This window comes from Capricornis sumatraensis, chromosome 19 (assembly GCF_032405125.1).
Source record: "Capricornis sumatraensis isolate serow.1 chromosome 19, serow.2, whole genome shotgun sequence".
Classification (NCBI taxonomy): domain Eukaryota; kingdom Metazoa; phylum Chordata; class Mammalia; order Artiodactyla; family Bovidae; genus Capricornis; species Capricornis sumatraensis.
In genome coordinates this window covers 616,826-636,736 of record NC_091087.1, presented here as the reverse complement: position 1 = coordinate 636,736, position 19,911 = coordinate 616,826, and positions in this window count along the sequence as shown.

The window sequence follows — 19,911 nt, the reverse complement described above, 5'->3', positions numbered from 1 at the left end:
AGGGCCAGGCCCCAACCACCTGCACACGTCTCTGCTGGGGAGGAGAGCACTAGGGAAAAGACGTCTGTCAGGCACCTTCTGGGCGCTCACCGAGTCAGCCTCAGCGTGTGTGGGGCTGCAGACCACAGCCAGAGGCCCTGTGAGCCTTGTGCTCTCCGTGCTGTGCTGAGTCTGGGCGGTCAAGCAACCGCTGGAGGAGCCCTGCAGTTGCCCTCCCATTGCCTCTAATAGAGCCCTCTGTGCTGGAGCGCTTGGCAGTGTGCAACCCACCGGCAACTAAGCCCTCCACAAGAACGCCTGAGGACTAGGTGCAAAGGTAAGGCAGGAGTGGTGCTGAGGCCAGGAAGGCGCCAGTAGCATCTCCCAGTCTCGCGCAGCCCGCTCCTTTCTGGACTGGAAGCCTAGCCGCGAGGCAAGTCTGGGCAAGGCTTGCCCAGGGCAGAGCAGCCTAACGCCAGCAACTCTGCCAGATCGGGCCTCTGAGCAGAGCTGGAGCTCTGCCGTACTGGAGGCGCACTCGGCTCCGCCAAAGCAGTGAATGCAGCTGCACACAGCAGGGCTGCCTTCTCTTCTCCCGAGGAGGCTCACTTCCCGCATGCTGTAAACTAGGCTTCCAGGCGGGGCCCCCTGCGCCCTCCACAGGTCTTGGCTCAGGAGCTGCTTCCCTGAGCTGGGGCTGTGGACGGGAGCCCAGACACGCAGGGGCAGGCCCCAACCACCTGCACACGTCTCTGCTGGGGAGGAGAGCACTAGGCAAATGACGTCTGTCAGGCACCTTCTGGGCGCTCACCGAGTCAGCCTCCGCGTGTGTGGGGCTGCAGACCCCAGCCAGGGGCCCCGTGAGCCTTGTGCTCTCCGTGCTGTGCTGAGTCTGGGCGGTCAAGCAACCATAAGAATAGACTTCCAGTTGCCCTCACTTTGCCTCTACTAGAGCCCTCAAGCTGGAGCGCTTGGCAGTGTGCAACCCACCGGCAACTAAGCCCTCCACAAGAACGCCTGGGGACTAGGTGCAAAGGCAAGGCAGGAGTGGAGCTGAGGCCAGGAAGGCGCCAGTAGCATCTCCCAGTCTCGCGCAGCCCGCTCCTTTCTGGACTAGAAGCCTAGCCGCGAGGCAAGTCTGGGCAAGGCTCGCCCAGGGCAGAGCAGCCTCACGCCAGCCCTCTGCCAGATCGGGCCTCTGAGCAGAGCTGGAGCTCTGCCGTACTGGAGGCGCACTCGGCTCCGCCCAAGCAGTGATTGCAGCCCCACGCATCTGGGCTGCCTCCTCTTCTCCCAAGGAGGCTCGCTTCCCTCATGCTGTGCACTAGGCTTCCAGGCGGGGGCGCCCCCCGCCTCCTACAGGTCTTGGCTGAGGAGCTGCTTCCCTGAGCTGGGGCTGTGGACGGGAGCCCAGACACGCAGGGCCAGGCCCCAACCACCTGCACACGTCTCTGCTGGGGAGGAGAGCACTAGGGAAATGACGTCTGTCAGGCACCTTCTGGGCGCTCACTGAGTCAGCCTCAGCGTGTGTGGGGCTGCAGACCACAGCCAGAGGCCCTGTGAGCCTTGTGCTCTCCGTGCTGTGCTGAGTCTGGGCGGTCAAGCAACCGCTGGAGGAGCCCTGCAGTTGCCCTCCCATTGCTTCTAATAGAGGCCTCTCTGCTGGAGCGCTTGGCAGTGTGCAACCCACTGGCAACTAAGCCCTCCACAAGAACGCCTGAGGACTAGGTGCAAAGGTAAGGCAGGAGTGGTGCTGAGGCCAGGACGGCGCCAGTAGCATCTCCCAGTCTCGCGCAGCCCGCTCCTTTCTGGACTGGAAGCCTAGCCGCGAGGCAAGTCTGGGCAAGGCTCGCCCAGGGCAGAGCAGCCTCACGCCAGCAACTCTGCCAGATCGGGCCTCTGAGCAGAGCTGGAGCTCTGCCGTACTGGAGGCGCACTCGGCTCCGCCAAAGCAGTGAATGCAGCCGCACACAGCAGGGCTGCCTTCTCTTCTCCCGAGGAGGCTGACTTCCCGCATGCTGTAACCTAGGCTTCCAGGCGGGGCCTCCTGCGCCCTCCACAGGTCTTGGCTCAGGAGCTGCTTCCCTGAGCTGGGGCTGTGGACGGGAGCCCAGACACGCAGGGGCAGGCCCCAACCACCTGCACACGTCTCTGCTGGGGAGGAGAGCACTAGGGAAATGACGTCTGTCAGGCACCTTCTGGGCGCTCACCGAGTCAGCCTCCGCGTGTGTGGGGCTGCAGACCCCAGCCAGGGGCCCCGTGAGCCTTGTGCTCTCCGTGCTGTGCTGAGTCTGGGCGGTCAAGCAACCATAAGAATAGACTTCCAGTTGCCCTCACTTTGCCTCTACTAGAGCCCTCAAGCTGGAGCGCTTGGCAGTGTACAACCCACAGGCAACTAAGCCCTCCACAAGAACGCCTGGGGACTAGGTGCAAAGGCAAGGCAGGAGTGGAGCTGAGGCCAGGAAGGCGCCAGTAGCATCTCCCAGTCTCGCGCAGCCCGCTCCTTTCTGGACTGGAAGCCTAGCCGCGAGGCAAGTCTGGGCAAGGCTCGCCCAGGGCAGAGCAGCCTCACGCCAGCCCTCTGCCAGATCGGGCCTCTGAGCAGAGCTGGAGCTCTGCCGTACTGGAGGCGCACTCGGCTCCGCCCAAGCAGTGATTGCAGCCCCACGCATCTGGGCTGCCTCCTCTTCTCCCAAGGAGGCTCGCTTCCCTCATGCTGTGCACAAGACTTCCAGGCGGGGGCGCCCCGTCCCTCCTACAGGTCTTGGCTGAGGAGCTGCTTCCCTGAGCTGGGGCTGTGGACGGGAGCCCAGACACGCAGGGCCAGGAACCAACCACCTGCACACGTCTATGCTGGGGAGGAGAGCACTAGGGAAAAGACGTCTGTCAGGCACCTTCTGGGCGCTCACCGAGTCAGCCTCAGCGTGTGTGGGGCTGCAGACCACAGCCAGAGGCCCTGTGAGCCTTGTGCTCTCCGTGCTGTGCTGAGTCTGGGCGGTCAAGCAACCGCTGGAGGAGCCCTGCAGTTGCCCTCCCATTGCCTCTAATAGAGCCCTCTGTGCTGGAGCGCTTGGCAGTGTGCAACCCACCGGCAACTAAGCCCTCCACAAGAACGCCTGAGGACTAGGTGCAAAGGTAAGGCAGGAGTGGTGCTGAGGCCAGGAAGGCGCCAGTAGCATCTCCCAGTCTCGCGCAGCCCGCTCCTTTCTGGACTGGAAGCCTAGCCGCGAGGCAAGTCTGGGCAAGGCTTGCCCAGGGCAGAGCAGCCTAACGCCAGCAACTCTGCCAGATCGGGCCTCTGAGCAGAGCTGGAGCTCTGCCGTACTGGAGGCGCACTCGGCTCCGCCAAAGCAGTGAATGCAGCCGCACACAGCAGGGCTGCCTTCTCTTCTCCCGAGGAGGCTCACTTCCCGCATGCTGTAAACTAGGCTTCCAGGCGGGGCCCCCTGCGCCCTCCACAGGTCTTGGCTCAGGAGCTGCTTCCCTGAGCTGGGGCTGTGGACGGGAGCCCAGACACGCAGGGGCAGGCCCCAACCACCTGCACACGTCTCTGCTGGGGAGGAGAGCACTAGGCAAATGACGTCTGTCAGGCACCTTCTGGGCGCTCACCGAGTCAGCCTCCGCGTGTGTGGGGCTGCAGACCCCAGCCAGGGGCCCTGTGAGCCTTGTGCTCTCCGTGCTGTGCTGAGTCTGGGCGGTCAAGCAACCATAAGAATAGACTTCCAGTTGCCCTCACTTTGCCTCTACTAGAGCCCTCAAGCTGGAGCGCTTGGCAGTGTGCAACCCACCGGCAACTAAGCCCTCCACAAGAACGCCTGGGGACTAGGTGCAAAGGCAAGGCAGGAGTGGAGCTGAGGCCAGGAAGGCGCCAGTAGCATCTCCCAGTCTCGCGCAGCCCGCTCCTTTCTGGACTAGAAGCCTAGCCGCGAGGCAAGTCTGGGCAAGGCTCGCCCAGGGCAGAGCAGCCTCACGCCAGCCCTCTGCCAGATCGGGCCTCTGAGCAGAGCTGGAGCTCTGCCGTACTGGAGGCGCACTCGGCTCCGCCCAAGCAGTGATTGCAGCCCCACGCATCTGGGCTGCCTCCTCTTCTCCCAAGGAGGCTCGCTTCCCTCATGCTGTGCACTAGGCTTCCAGGCGGGGGCGCCCCCCGCCTCCTACAGGTCTTGGCTGAGGAGCTGCTTCCCTGAGCTGGGGCTGTGGACGGGAGCCCAGACACGCAGGGCCAGGCCCCAACCACCTGCACACGTCTCTGCTGGGGAGGAGAGCACTAGGGAAATGACGTCTGTCAGGCACCTTCTGGGCGCTCACTGAGTCAGCCTCAGCGTGTGTGGGGCTGCAGACCACAGCCAGAGGCCCTGTGAGCCTTGTGCTCTCCGTGCTGTGCTGAGTCTGGGCGGTCAAGCAACCGCTGGAGGAGCCCTGCAGTTGCCCTCCCATTGCTTCTAATAGAGGCCTCTCTGCTGGAGCGCTTGGCAGTGTGCAACCCACTGGCAACTAAGCCCTCCACAAGAACGCCTGAGGACTAGGTGCAAAGGTAAGGCAGGAGTGGTGCTGAGGCCAGGACGGCGCCAGTAGCATCTCCCAGTCTCGCGCAGCCCGCTCCTTTCTGGACTGCAAGCCTAGCCGCGAGGCAAGTCTGGGCAAGGCTCGCCCAGGGCAGAGCAGCCTCACGCCAGCAACTCTGCCAGATCGGGCCTCTGAGCAGAGCTGGAGCTCTGCCGTACTGGAGGCGCACTCGGCTCCGCCAAAGCAGTGAATGCAGCCGCACACAGCAGGGCTGCCTTCTCTTCTCCCGAGGAGGCTGACTTCCCGCATGCTGTAACCTAGGCTTCCAGGCGGGGCCTCCTGCGCCCTCCACAGGTCTTGGCTCAGGAGCTGCTTCCCTGAGCTGGGGCTGTGGACGGGAGCCCAGACACGCAGGGGCAGGCCCCAACCACCTGCACACGTCTCTGCTGGGGAGGAGAGCACTAGGGAAATGACGTCTGTCAGGCACCTTCTGGGCGCTCACCGAGTCAGCCTCCACGTGTGTGGGGCTGCAGACCCCAGCCAGGGGCCCCGTGAGCCTTGTGCTCTCCGTGCTGTGCTGAGTCTGGGCGGTCAAGCAACCATAAGAATAGACTTCCAGTTGCCCTCACTTTGCCTCTACTAGAGCCCTCAAGCTGGAGCGCTTGGCAGTGTACAACCCACAGGCAACTAAGCCCTCCACAAGAACGCCTGGGGACTAGGTGCAAAGGCAAGGCAGGAGTGGAGCTGAGGCCAGGAAGGCGCCAGTAGCATCTCCCAGTCTCGCGCAGCCCGCTCCTTTCTGGACTGGAAGCCTAGCCGCGAGGCAAGTCTGGGCAAGGCTCGCCCAGGGCAGAGCAGCCTCACGCCAGCCCTCTGCCAGATCGGGCCTCTGAGCAGAGCTGGAGCTCTGCCGTACTGGAGGCGCAATCGGCTCCGCCCAAGCAGTGATTGCAGCCCCAGGCATCTGGGCTGCATCCTCTTCTCCCAAGGAGGCTCGCTTCCCTCATGCTGTGCACAAGGCTTCCAGGCGGGGGCGCCCCGCGCCTCCTACAGGTCTTGGCTGAGGAGCTGCTTCCCTGCGCTGGGGCTGTGTACGGGAGGCCAGACACGCAGGGGCAGGCCCCAACCACCTGCACACGTCTCTGCTGGGGAGGAGAGCACTAGGGAAAAGACGTCTGTCAGGCACCTTCTGGGCGCTCACCGAGTCAGCCTCCGCGTGTGTGGGGCTGCAGACCACAGCCAGAGGCCCTGTGAGCCTTGTGCTCTCCGTGCTGTGCTGAGTCTGGGCGGTCAAGCAACCGTAAGAATAGACTTTCAGTTGCCCTCACTTTGCCTCTACTAGAGCCCTCAAGCTGGAGCGCTTGGCAGTGTGCAACCCACCGGCAACTAAGCCCTCCACAAGAACGCCTGGGGACTAGGTGCAAAGGCAAGGCAGGAGTGGAGCTGAGGCCAGGAAGGCGCCAGTAGCATCTCCCAGTCTCGCGCAGCCCACTCTTTTTTGGACTGGAAGCCTAGCCGCGAGGCAAGTCTGGGCAAGGCTCGCCCAGGGCAGAGCAGCCTCACGCCAGCACTCTGCCAGATCGGGCCTCTGAGCAGAGCTGGAGCTCTGCCGTACTGGAGGCGCACTCGGCTCCGCCCAAGCAGTGATTGCAGCCCCACGCATCTGGGCTGCCTCCTCTTCTCCCAAGGAGGCTCGCTTCCCTCATGCTGTGCACAAGGCTTCCAGGCGGGGGCGCCCCGCCCCTCCTACAGGTCTTGGCTGAGGAGCTGCTTCCCTGAGCTGGGGCTGTGGACGGGAGCCCAGACACGCAGGGCCAGGACCCAACCACCTGCACACGTCTATGCTGGGGAGGAGAGCACTAGGGAAAAGACGTCTGTCAGGCACCTTCTGGGCGCTCACCGAGTCAGCCTCAGCGTGTGTGGGGCTGCAGACCACAGCCAGAGGCCCTGTGAGCCTTGTGCTCTCCGTGCTGTGCTGAGTCTGGGCGGTCAAGCAACCGTAAGAATAGACTTTCAGTTGCCCTCACTTTGCCTCTACTAGAGCCCTCAAGCTGGAGCGCTTGGCAGTGTGCAACCCACTGGCAACTAAGCCCTACACAAGAACGCCTGGGGACTAGGTGCAAAGGCAAGGCAGGAGTGGAGCTGAGGCCAGGAAGGCGCCAGTAGCATCTCCCAGTCTCGCGCAGCCGCTCCTTTCTGGACTGGAAGCCTAGCCGCGAGGAAAGTTTGGGCAAGGCTCGCCCATGGCAGAGCAGCCTCACGCCAGCAAGTCTGCCAGATCGGGCCACTGAGCAGAGCTGGAGCTCTGCCGTACTGGAGGCGCACTCGGCTCCGCCAAAGCAGTGAATGCAGCCGCACACATCAGGGCTGCCTTCTCTTCTCCCGAGGAGGCTCGCTTCCCGCATGCTGGAAACTAGGCTTCCAGGCGGGGCCCCCTGCGCCCTCCACAGGTCTTGGCTGAGGAGCTGCTTCCCTGAGCTGGGGCTGTGGACGGGAGCCCAGACACGCAGGGGCAGGCCCCAACCACCTGCACACGTCTCTGCTGGGGAGGAGAGCACTAGGGAAATGACGTCTGTCAGGCACCTTCTGGGCGCTCACCGAGTCAGCCTCCGCTTGTGTGGGGCTACAGACCCTAGCCAGGGGCCCTGTGAGCCTTGTGCTCTCCGTGCTGTGCTGAGTCTGGGCGGTCAAGCAACCGTAAGAATAGATTTCCAGTTGCCCTCACTTTGCCTCTACTAGAGCCCTCAAGCTGGAGCGCTTGGCAGTGTGCAACCCACCGGCAACTAAGCCTTCCACAAGAACGCCTGGGGAGTAGGTGCAAAGGCAAGGCAGGAGTGGAGCTGAGGCCAGGAAGGCGCCAGTAGCATCTCCCAGTCTCGCGCAGCCCGCTCCTTTCTGGACTGGAAGCCTAGCCGCGAGGCAAGTCTGGGCAAGGCTCGCCCAGGGCAGAGCAGCCTCACGCCAGCACTCTGCCAGATCGGGCCTCTGAGCAGAGCTGGAGCTCTGCCGTACTGGAGGCGCACTCGGCTCCGCCCAAGCAGTGATTGCAGCCCCACGCATCTGGGCTGCCTCCTCTTCTCCCAAGGAGGCTCGCTTCCCTCATGCTGTGCACAAGGCTTCCAGGCGGGGGCGCCCCGCCCCTCCTACAGGTCTTGGCTGAGGAGCTGCTTCCCTGAGCTGGGGCTGTGGACGGGAGCCCAGACACGCAGGGCCAGGACCCAACCACCTGCACACGTCTATGCTGGGGAGGAGAGCACTAGGGAAAAGACGTCTGTCAGGCACCTTCTCGGCGCTCACCGAGTCAGCCTCAGCGTGTGTGGGGCTACAGACCACAGCCAGAGGCCCTGTGAGCCTTGTGCTCTCCGTGCTGTGCTAAGTCTGGGCGGTCAAGCAACCGTAAGAATAGACTTTCAGTTGCCCTCACTTTGCCTCTACTAGAGCCCTCAAGCTGGAGCGCTTGGCAGTGTGCAACCCACTGGCAACTAAGCCCTACACAAGAACGCCTGGGGACTAGGTGCAAAGGCAAGGCAGGAGTGGAGCTGAGGCCAGGAAGGCGCCAGTAGCATCTCCCAGTCTCGCGCAGCCGCTCCTTTCTGGACTGGAAGCCTAGCCGCGAGGAAAGTTTGGGCAAGGCTCGCCCATGGCAGAGCAGCCTCACGCCAGCAAGTCTGCCAGATCGGGCCTCTGAGCAGAGCTGGAGCTCTGCCGTACTGGAGGCGCACTCGGCTCCGCCAAAGCAGTAAATGCAGCCGCACACATCAGGGCTGCCTTCTCTTCTCCCGAGGAGGCTCGCTTCCCGCATGCTGTAAACTAGGCTTCCAGGCGGGGCCCCCTGCCCCCTCCACAGGTCTTGGCTGAGGAGCTGCTTCCCTGAGCTGGGGCTGTGGACGGGAGCCCAGACACGCAGGGGCAGGCCCCAACCACCTGCACACGTCTCTGCTGGGGAGGAGAGCACTAGGGAAATGACGTCTGTCAGGCACCTTCTGGGCGCTCACCGAGTCAGCCTCCGCTTGTGTGGGGCTACAGACCCTAGCCAGGGGCCCTGTGAGCCTTGTGCTCTCCGTGCTGTGCTGAGTCTGGGCGGTCAAGCAACCGTAAGAATAGATTTCCAGTTGCCCTCACTTTGCCTCTACTAGAGCCCTCAAGCTGGAGCGCTTGGCAGTGTGCAACCCACCGGCAACTAAGCCCTCCACGAGAACGCCTGGGGACTAGGTGCAAAGGCAAGGTAGGAGTGGAGCTGAGGCCAGGAAGGCGCCAGTAGCATCTCCCAGTCTCGCGCAGCCCGCTCCTTTCTGGACTGGAAGCCTAGCCGCGAGGCAAGTCTGGGCAAGGCTCGCCCAGGGCAAAGCATCCTCTCGCCAGCACTCTGCCAGATCGGGCCTCTGAGCAGAGCTGGAGCTCTGCCGTACTGGAGGCGCACTCGGCTCCGCCCAAGCAGTGATTGCAGCCCCACGCATCTGGGCTGCCTCCTCTTCTCCCAAGGAGGCTCGCTTCCCTCATGCTGTGCACATGGCTTCCAGGCGGGGGCGCCCCGCGCCTCCTACAGATCTTGGCAGAGGAGCTGCTTCCCTGAGCTGGGGCTGTGGACGGGAGCCCAGACACGCAGGGCCAGGCCCCAACCACCTGCACACGTCTCTGCTGGGGAGGAGAGCACTAGGGAAAAGACGTCTGTCAGGCACCTTCTGGGCGCTCACCGAGTCAGCCTCAGCGTGTGTGGGGCTGCAGACCACAGCCAGAGGCCCTGTGAGCCTTGTGCTCTCCGTGCTGTGCTGAGTCTGGGCGGTCAAGCAACCGCTGGAGGAGCCCTGCAGTTGCCCTCCCATTGCCTCTAATAGAGCCCTCTGTGCTGGAGCGCTTGGCAGTGTGCAACCCACCGGCAACTAAGCCCTCCACAAGAACGCCTGAGGACTAGGTGCAAAGGTAAGGCAGGAGTGGTGCTGAGGCCAGGAAGGCGCCAGTAGCATCTCCCAGTCTCGCGCAGCCCGCTCCTTTCTGGACTGGAAGCCTAGCCGCGAGGCAAGTCTGGGCAAGGCTCGCCCAGGGCAGTGCAGCCTCACGCCAGCAACTCTGCCAGATCGGGCCTCTGAGCAGAGCTGGAGCTCTGCCGTACTGGAGGTGCACTCGGCTCCGCCATAGCAGTGAATGCAGCCGCACACAGCAGGGCTGCCTTCTCTTCTCCCGAGGAGGCTCACTTCCCGCATGCTGTAAACTAAGCTTTCAGGCGGGCCCCCCTGCGCCCTCCTCAGGTCTTGGCTCAGGAGCTGCATCCCTGAGCTGTTGCTGTGGACGGGAGCCCAGACACCCAGGGGCAGGCCCCAACCACCTGCACACGTCTCTGCTGGGGAGGAGAGCACTAGGGAAATGACGTCTGTCAGGCACCTTCTGGGCGCTCACCGAGTCAGCCTCTGGGTGTGTGGGGCTGCAGACCCCAGCCAGGGGCCCTGTGAGCCTTGTGCTCTCCGTGCTGTGCTGAGTCTGGGCGGTCAAGCAACCATAAGAATAGACTTCCAGTTGCCCTCACTTTGCCTCTACTAGAGCCCTCAAGCTGGAGCGCTTGGCAGTGTGCAACCCACCGGCAACTAAGCCCTCCACAAGAACGCCGGGGGACTAGGTGCAAAGGCAAGGCAGGAGTGGAGCTGAGGCCAGGAAGGCGCCAGTAGCATCTCCCAGTCTCGCGCAGCCCGCTCCTTTCTGGAGTGGAAGCCTAGCCGCGAGGCAAGTCTGGGCAAGACTCGCCCAGGGCAGAGCAGCCTCACGCCAGCCCTCTGCCAGATCGGGCCTCTGAGCAGAGCTGGAGCTCTGCCGTACTGGAGGCGCACTCGGCTCCGCCCAAGCAGTGATTGCAGCCCCACGCATCTGGGCTGCCTCCTCTTCTCCCAAGGAGGCTCGCTTCCCTCATGCTGTGCACTAGGCTTCCAGGCGGGGGCGCCCCGCGCCTCCTACAGGTCTTGGCTGAGGAGCTGCTTCCCTGAGCTGGGGCTGTGGACGGGAGCCCAGACACGCATGGCCAGGCCACAACCACCTGCACACGTCTCTGCTGGGGTGGAGAGCACTAGGGAAATGACGTCTGTCAGGCACCTTCTGGGCGCTCACCGAGTCAGCCTCAGCGTGTGTGGGGCTGCAGACCACAGCCAGAGGCCCTGTGAGCCTTGTGCTCTCCGTGCTGTGCTGAGTCTGGGCGGTCAAGCAACCGCTGGAGGAGCCCTGCAGTTGCCCTCCCATTGCCTCTAATAGAGCCCTCTCTGCTGGAGCGCTTGGCAGTGTGCAACCCACCGGAAACTAAGCCCTCCACAAGAACGCCTGAGGACTAGGTGCAAAGGTAAGGCAGGAGTGGTGCTGAGGCCAGGAAGGCGCCAGTAGCATCTCCCAGTCTCGCGCAGCCCGCTCCTTTCTGGACTGGAAGCCTAGCCGCGAGGCAAGTCTGGGCAAGGCTCGCCCAGGGCAGTGCAGCCTCACGCCAGCAACTCTGCCAGATCGGGCCTGTGAGCAGAGCTGGAGCTCTGCCGTACTGGAGGCGCACTCGGCTCCGCCAAAGCAGTGAATGCAGCCGCACACAGCAGGGCTGCCTTCTCTTCTCCCGAGGAGGCTCACATCCCGCATGCTGTAAACTAGGCTTCCAGGCGGGGCCCCCTGCGCCCTCCACAGGTCTTGGCTCAGGAGCTGCTTCCCTGAGCTGGGGCTGTGGACGGGAGCCCAGACACGCAGGGGCAGGCCCCAACCACCTGCACACGTCTCTGCTGGGGAGGAGAGCACTAGGGAAAAGACGTCTGTCAGGCACCTTCTGGGCGCTCACCGAGTCAGCCTCAGCGTGTGTGGGGCTGCAGACCACAGCCAGAGGCCCTGTGAGCCTTGTGCTCTCCGTGCTGTGCTGAGTCTGGGCGGTCAAGCAACCGCTGGAGGAGCCCTGCAGTTGCCCTCCCATTGCCTCTAATAGAGCCCTCTCTGCTGGAGCGCTTGGCAGTGTGCAACCCACCGGCAACTAAGCCCTCCACAAGAACGCCTGGGGACTAGGTGCAAAGGCAAGGCAGGAGTGGAGCTGAGGCCAGGAAGGAGCCAGTACCATCTCCCAGTCTCGCGCAGCCCGCTCCTTCCTGGATTGGAAGCCTAGCCGCGAGGCAAGTCTGGGCAAGGCTCGCCCAGGGCAGAGCAGCCTCACGCCAGCAACTCTGCCAGATCGGGCCTCTGAGCAGAGCTGGAGCTCTGCCGTACTGGAGGCGCACTCGGCTCCGCCAAAGCAGTGAATGCAGCCGCAAACAGCAGGGCTGCCTTCTCCTCTCCCGAGGAGGCTCACTTCCCGCATGCTGTAAACTAAGCTTTCAGGCGGGGCCCCCTGCGCCCTCCTCAGGTCTTGGCTCAAGAGCTGCATCCCTGAGCTGGGGCTGTGGACGGGAGCCCAGACACGCAGGGGCAGGCCCCAACCACCTGCACACGTCTCTGCTGGGGAGGAGAGCACTAGGGAAATGACGTCTGTCAGGCACCTTCTGGGCGCTCACCGAGTCAGCCTCTGGGTGTGTGGGGCTGCAGACCCCAGCCAGGGGCCCTGTGAGCCTTGTGCTCTCCGTGCTGTGCTGAGTCTGGGCGGTCAAGCAACCATAAGAATAGACTTCCAGTTGCCCTCACTTTGCCTCTACTAGAGCCCTCAAGCTGGAGCGCTTGGCAGTGTGCAACCCACCGGCAACTAAGCCCTCCACAAGAACGCCTGGGGACTAGGTGCAAAGGCAAGGCAGGAGTGGAGCTGAGGCCAGGAAGGCGCCAGTAGCATCTCCCAGTCTCGCGCAGCCCGCTCCTTTCTGGACTGGAAGCCTAGCCGCGAGGCAAGTCTGGGCAAGGCTCGCCCAGGGCAAAGCATCCTCTCGCCAGCACTCTGCCAGATCGGGCCTCTGAGCAGAGCTGGAGCTCTGCCGTACTGGAGGCGCACTCGGCTCCGCCCAAGCAGTGATTGCAGCCCCACGCATCTGGGCTGCCTCCTCTTCTCCCAAGGAGGCTCGCTTCCCTCATGCTGTGCACATGGCTTCCAGGCGGGGGCGCCCCGCGCCTCCTACAGATCTTGGCAGAGGAGCTGCTTCCCTGAGCTGGGGCTGTGGACGGGAGCCCAGACACGCAGGGCCAGGCCCCAACCACCTGCACACGTCTCTGCTGGGGAGGAGAGCACTAGGGAAAAGACGTCTGTCAGGCACCTTCTGGGCGCTCACCGAGTCAGCCTCAGCGTGTGTGGGGCTGCAGACCACAGCCAGAGGCCCTGTGAGCCTTGTGCTCTCCGTGCTGTGCTGAGTCTGGGCGGTCAAGCAACCGCTGGAGGAGCCCTGCAGTTGCCCTCCCATTGCCTCTAATAGAGCCCTCTGTGCTGGAGCGCTTGGCAGTGTGCAACCCACCGGCAACTAAGCCCTCCACAAGAACGCCTGAGGACTAGGTGCAAAGGTAAGGCAGGAGTGGTGCTGAGGCCAGGAAGGCGCCAGTAGCATCTCCCAGTCTCGCGCAGCCCGCTCCTTTCTGGACTGGAAGCCTAGCCGCGAGGCAAGTCTGGGCAAGGCTCGCCCAGGGCAGTGCAGCCTCACGCCAGCAACTCTGCCAGATCGGGCCTCTGAGCAGAGCTGGAGCTCTGCCGTACTGGAGGTGCACTCGGCTCCGCCATAGCAGTGAATGCAGCCGCACACAGCAGGGCTGCCTTCTCTTCTCCCGAGGAGGCTCACTTCCCGCATGCTGTAAACTAAGCTTTCAGGCGGGCCCCCCTGCGCCCTCCTCAGGTCTTGGCTCAGGAGCTGCATCCCTGAGCTGTTGCTGTGGACGGGAGCCCAGACACCCAGGGGCAGGCCCCAACCACCTGCACACGTCTCTGCTGGGGAGGAGAGCACTAGGGAAATGACGTCTGTCAGGCACCTTCTGGGCGCTCACCGAGTCAGCCTCTGGGTGTGTGGGGCTGCAGACCCCAGCCAGGGGCCCTGTGAGCCTTGTGCTCTCCGTGCTGTGCTGAGTCTGGGCGGTCAAGCAACCATAAGAATAGACTTCCAGTTGCCCTCACTTTGCCTCTACTAGAGCCCTCAAGCTGGAGCGCTTGGCAGTGTGCAACCCACCGGCAACTAAGCCCTCCACAAGAACGCCGGGGGACTAGGTGCAAAGGCAAGGCAGGAGTGGAGCTGAGGCCAGGAAGGCGCCAGTAGCATCTCCCAGTCTCGCGCAGCCCGCTCCTTTCTGGAGTGGAAGCCTAGCCGCGAGGCAAGTCTGGGCAAGACTCGCCCAGGGCAGAGCAGCCTCACGCCAGCCCTCTGCCAGATCGGGCCTCTGAGCAGAGCTGGAGCTCTGCCGTACTGGAGGCGCACTCGGCTCCGCCCAAGCAGTGATTGCAGCCCCACGCATCTGGGCTGCCTCCTCTTCTCCCAAGGAGGCTCGCTTCCCTCATGCTGTGCACTAGGCTTCCAGGCGGGGGCGCCCCGCGCCTCCTACAGGTCTTGGCTGAGGAGCTGCTTCCCTGAGCTGGGGCTGTGGACGGGAGCCCAGACACGCATGGCCAGGCCACAACCACCTGCACACGTCTCTGCTGGGGTGGAGAGCACTAGGGAAATGACGTCTGTCAGGCACCTTCTGGGCGCTCACCGAGTCAGCCTCAGCGTGTGTGGGGCTGCAGACCACAGCCAGAGGCCCTGTGAGCCTTGTGCTCTCCGTGCTGTGCTGAGTCTGGGCGGTCAAGCAACCGCTGGAGGAGCCCTGCAGTTGCCCTCCCATTGCCTCTAATAGAGCCCTCTCTGCTGGAGCGCTTGGCAGTGTGCAACCCACCGGAAACTAAGCCCTCCACAAGAACGCCTGAGGACTAGGTGCAAAGGTAAGGCAGGAGTGGTGCTGAGGCCAGGAAGGCGCCAGTAGCATCTCCCAGTCTCGCGCAGCCCGCTCCTTTCTGGACTGGAAGCCTAGCCGCGAGGCAAGTCTGGGCAAGGCTCGCCCAGGGCAGTGCAGCCTCACGCCAGCAACTCTGCCAGATCGGGCCTGTGAGCAGAGCTGGAGCTCTGCCGTACTGGAGGCGCACTCGGCTCCGCCAAAGCAGTGAATGCAGCCGCACACAGCAGGGCTGCCTTCTCTTCTCCCGAGGAGGCTCACATCCCGCATGCTGTAAACTAGGCTTCCAGGCGGGGCCCCCTGCGCCCTCCACAGGTCTTGGCTCAGGAGCTGCTTCCCTGAGCTGGGGCTGTGGACGGGAGCCCAGACACGCAGGGGCAGGCCCCAACCACCTGCACACGTCTCTGCTGGGGAGGAGAGCACTAGGGAAAAGACGTCTGTCAGGCACCTTCTGGGCGCTCACCGAGTCAGCCTCAGCGTGTGTGGGGCTGCAGACCACAGCCAGAGGCCCTGTGAGCCTTGTGCTCTCCGTGCTGTGCTGAGTCTGGGCGGTCAAGCAACCGCTGGAGGAGCCCTGCAGTTGCCCTCCCATTGCCTCTAATAGAGCCCTCTCTGCTGGAGCGCTTGGCAGTGTGCAACCCACCGGCAACTAAGCCCTCCACAAGAACGCCTGGGGACTAGGTGCAAAGGCAAGGCAGGAGTGGAGCTGAGGCCAGGAAGGAGCCAGTACCATCTCCCAGTCTCGCGCAGCCCGCTCCTTCCTGGATTGGAAGCCTAGCCGCGAGGCAAGTCTGGGCAAGGCTCGCCCAGGGCAGAGCAGCCTCACGCCAGCAACTCTGCCAGATCGGGCCTCTGAGCAGAGCTGGAGCTCTGCCGTACTGGAGGCGCACTCGGCTCCGCCAAAGCAGTGAATGCAGCCGCAAACAGCAGGGCTGCCTTCTCCTCTCCCGAGGAGGCTCACTTCCCGCATGCTGTAAACTAAGCTTTCAGGCGGGGCCCCCTGCGCCCTCCTCAGGTCTTGGCTCAAGAGCTGCATCCCTGAGCTGGGGCTGTGGACGGGAGCCCAGACACGCAGGGGCAGGCCCCAACCACCTGCACACGTCTCTGATGGGGAGGAGAGCACTAGGGAAATGACGTCTGTCAGGCACCTTCTGGGCGCTCACCGAGTCAGCCTCTGGGTGTGTGGGGCTGCAGACCCCAGCCAGGGGCCCTGTGAGCCTTGTGCTCTCCGTGCTGTGCTGAGTCTGGGCGGTCAAGCAACCATAAGAATAGACTTCCAGTTGCCCTCACTTTGCCTCTACTAGAGCCCTCAAGCTGGAGCGCTTGGCAGTGTGCAACCCACCGGCAACTAAGCCCTCCACAAGAACGCCTGGGGACTAGGTGCAAAGGCAAGGCAGGAGTGGAGCTGAGGCCAGGAAGGCGCCAGTAGCATCTCCCAGTCTCGCGCAGCCCGCTCCTTTCTGGACTGGAAGCCTAGCCGCGAGGCAAGTCTGGGCAAGGCTCGCCCAGGGCAGAGCAGCCTCACGCCAGCCCTCTGCCAGATCGGGCCTCTGAGCAGAGCTGGAGCTCTGCCGTACTGGAGGCGCACTCGGCTCCGCCCAAGCAGTGATTGCAGCCCCACGCATCTGGGCTGCTTCCTCTTCTCCCAAGGAGGCTCGCTTCCCTCATGCTGTGCACTAGGCTTCCAGGCGGGGGCGCCCCGCGCCTCCTACAGTTCTTGGCTGAGGAGCTGCTTCCCTGAGCTGGGGCTGTGGACGGGAGCCCAGACACGCAGGGGCAGGCCCCAACCACCTGCACACGTCTCTGCTGGGGAGGAGAGCACTCGGGAAATGACGTCTGTCAGGCACCTTCTGGGCGCTCACCGAGTCAGCCTCCGCTTGTGTGGGGCTGCAGACCCTAGCCAGGGGCCCTGTGAGCCTTGTGCTCTCCGTGCTGTGCTGAGTCTGGGCGGTCAAGCAACCGTAAGAATAGATTTCCAGTTGCCCTCACTTTGCCTCTACTAGAGCCCTCAAGCTGGAGCGCTTGGCAGTGTGCAACCCACCGGCAACTAAGCCCTCCACAAGAACGCCTGGGGACTAGGTGCAAAGGCAAGGCAGGAGTGGAGCTGAGGCCAGGAAGGCGCCAGTAGCATCTCCCAGTCTCGCGCAGCCCGCTCCTTTCTGGACTGGAAGCCTAGCCGCGAGGCAAGTCTGGGCAAGGCTCGCCCAGTGCAGAGCAGCCTCACGCCAGCCCTCTGCCAGATCGGGCCTCTGAGCAGAGCTGGAGCTCTGCCGTACTGGAGGCGCACTCGGCTCCGCCCAAGCAGTGATTGCAGCCCCACGCATCTGGGCTGCCTCCTCTTCTCCCAAGGAGGCTCGCTTCCCTATTGCTGTGCACAAGGCTTCCAGGCGGGGCGCCCCGCGCCTCCTACAGGTCTTGGCTGAGGAGCTGCTTCCCTGAGCTGGGGCTGTGGACGGGAGCCCAGACACGCATGGCCAGGCCCCAACCACCTGCACACGTCTCTGCTGGGGAGGAGAGCACTAGGGAAAAGACGTCTGTCAGGCACCTTCTGGGCGCTCACCGAGTCAGCCTCAGCGTGTGTGGGGCTGCAGACCACAGCCAGAGGCCCTGTGAGCCTTGTGCTCTCCGTGCTGTGCTGAGTCTGGGCGGTCAAGCAACCGCTGGAGGAGCCCTGCAGTTGCCCTCCCATTGCCTCTAATAGAGCCCTCTCTGCTGGAGCGCTTGGCAGTGTGCAACCCACCGGCAACTAAGCCCTCCACAAGAACGCCTGGGGACTAGGTGCAAAGGCAAGGCAGGAGTGGAGCTGAGGCCAGGAAGGAGCCAGTACCATCTCCCAGTCTCGCGCAGCCCGCTCCTTCCTGGATTGGAAGCCTAGCCGCGAGGCAAGTCTGGGCAAGGCTCGCCCAGGGCAGAGCAGCCTCACGCCAGCAACTCTGCCAGATCGGGCCTCTGAGCAGAGCTGGAGCTCTGCCGTACTGGAGGCACACTCGGCTCCGCCAAAGCAGTGAATGCAGCCGCAAACAGCAGGGCTGCCTTCTCCTCTCCCGAGGAGGCTCGCTTCCCGCATGTTGGAAACTAGGCTTCCAGTCGGGGCCCCCTGCGCCTCCCACAGGTCTTGGATCAGGAGCTGCTTCCCTGAGCTGGGGCTGTGGACGGGAGCCCAGACACGCAGGGGCAGGCCCCAACCACCTGCACACGTCTCTGCTGGGGAGGAGAGCACTAGGGAAAAGACGTCTGTCAGGCACCTTCTGGGCGCTCACCGAGTCAGCCTCCGAGTGTGTGGGGCTGCAGACCACAGCCAGAGGCCCTGTGAGCCTTGTGCTCTCCGTGCTGTGCTGAGTCTGGGCGGTCAAGCAACCGTAAGAATAGACTTCCAGTTGCCCTCACTTTGCCTCTACTAGAGCCCTCAAGCTGGAGCGCTTGGCAGTGTGCAACCCACCGGCAACTAAGCCCTCCACAAGAACGCCTGGGGACTAGGTGCAAAGGCAAGGCAGGAGTGGAGCTGAGGCCAGGAAGGCGCCAGTAGCATCTCCCAGTCTCGCGCAGCCCGCTCCTTTCTGGACTGGAAGCCTAGCCGCGAGGCAAGTCTGGGCAAGGCTCGCCCAGGGCAGAGCAGCCTCCCGCCAGCCCTCTGCCAGATCGGGCCTCTGAGCAGAGCTGGAGCTCTGCCGTACTGGAGGCGCACTCGGCTCCGCCCAAGCAGTGATTGCAGCCCCACGCATCTGGGCTGCCTCCTCTTCTCCCAAGGAGGCTCGCTTCCCTCATGCTGTGCACTAGGCTTCCAGGCGGGGGCGCCCCGCGCCTCCTACAGGTCTTGGCTGAGGAGCTGCTTCCCTGAGCTGGGGCTGTGAACGGGAGCCCAGACACGCAGGGCCAGGCCCCAACCACCTGCACACGGCTCTGCTGGGGAGGAGAGCACTAGGGAAATGACGTCTGTCAGGCACCTTCTGGGCGCTCACCGAGTCAGCCTCAGCGTGTGTGGGGCTGCAGACCACAGCCAGAGGCCCTGTGAGCCTTGGGCTCTCCGTGCTGTGCTGAGTTTGGGCGGTCAAGCAACCGCTGGAGGAGCCCTGCAGTTGCCCTCCCATTGCCTCTAATAGAGCCCTCTCTGCTGGAGCGCTTGGCAGTGTGCAACCCACCGGCAACTAAGCCCTCCACAAGAACGCCTGAGGACTAAGTGCAAAGGTAAGGCAGGAGTGGTGCTGAGGCCAGGAAGGCGCCAGTAGCATCTCCCAGTCTCGCGCAGCCCGCTCCTTTCTGGACTGGAAGCCTAGCCGCGAGGCAAGTCTGGGCAAGGCTCGCCCAGGGCAGAGCAGCCTCACGCCAGCAACTCTGCCAGATCGGGCCTCTGAGCAGAGCTGGAGCTCTGCCGTACTGGAGGCGCACTCGGCTCCGCCAAAGCAGTGAATGCAGCCGCACACAGCAGGGCTGCCTTCTCTTATCCCGAGGAGGCACGATTCCCTCATGCTGTGCACTAGGCTTCCAGGCGGGGGCGCCCCGCGCCTCCTACAGGTCTTGGCTGAGGAGCTGCTTCCCTGAGCTGGGGCTGTGGACGGGAGCCCAGACACGCAGGGGCAGGCCCCAACCACCTGCACACGTCTCTGCTGGGGAGGAGAGCACTAGGGAAATGACGTCTGTCAGGCACCTTCTGGGCGCTCACCGAGTCAGCCTCCGCGTGTGTGGGGCTGCAGACCACTGCCAGAGGCCCTGTGAGCCTTGTGCTCTCCGTGCTGTGCTGAGTCTGGGCGGTCAAGCAACCGTAAGAATAGACTTTCAGTTGCCCTCACTTTGCCTCTACTAGAGCCCTCAAGCTGGAGCGCTTGGCAGTGTGCAACCCACCGGCAACTAAGCCCTCCACAAGAACGCCGGGGGACTAGGTGCAAAGGCAAGGCAGGAGTGGAGCTGAGGCCAGGAAGGCGCCAGTAGCATCTCCCAGTCTCGCGCAGCCCGCTCCTTTCTGGAGTGGAAGCCTAGCCGCGAGGCAAGTCTGGGCAAGACTCGCCCAGGGCAGAGCAGCCTCACGCCAGCCCTCTGCCAGATCGGGCCTCTGAGCAGAGCTGGAGCTCTGCCGTACTGGAGGCGCACTCGGCTCCGCCCAAGCAGTGATTGCAGCCCCACGCATCTGGGCTGCCTCCTCTTCTCCCAAGGAGGCTCGCTTCCCTCATGCTGTGCACTAGGCTTCCAGGCGGGGGCGCCCCGCGCCTCCTACAGGTCTTGGCTGAGGAGCTGCTTCCCTGAGCTGGGGCTGTGGACGGGAGCCCAGACACGCATGGCCAGGCCACAACCACCTGCACACGTCTCTGCTGGGGTGGAGAGCACTAGGGAAATGACGTCTGTCAGGCACCTTCTGGGCGCTCACCGAGTCAGCCTCAGCGTGTGTGGGGCTGCAGACCACAGCCAGAGGCCCTGTGAGCCTTGTGCTCTCCGTGCTGTGCTGAGTCTGGGCGGTCAAGCAACCGCTGGAGGAGCCCTGCAGTTGCCCTCCCATTGCCTCTAATAGAGCCCTCTCTGCTGGAGCGCTTGGCAGTGTGCAACCCACCGGAAACTAAGCCCTCCACAAGAACGCCTGAGGACTAGGTGCAAAGGTAAGGCAGGAGT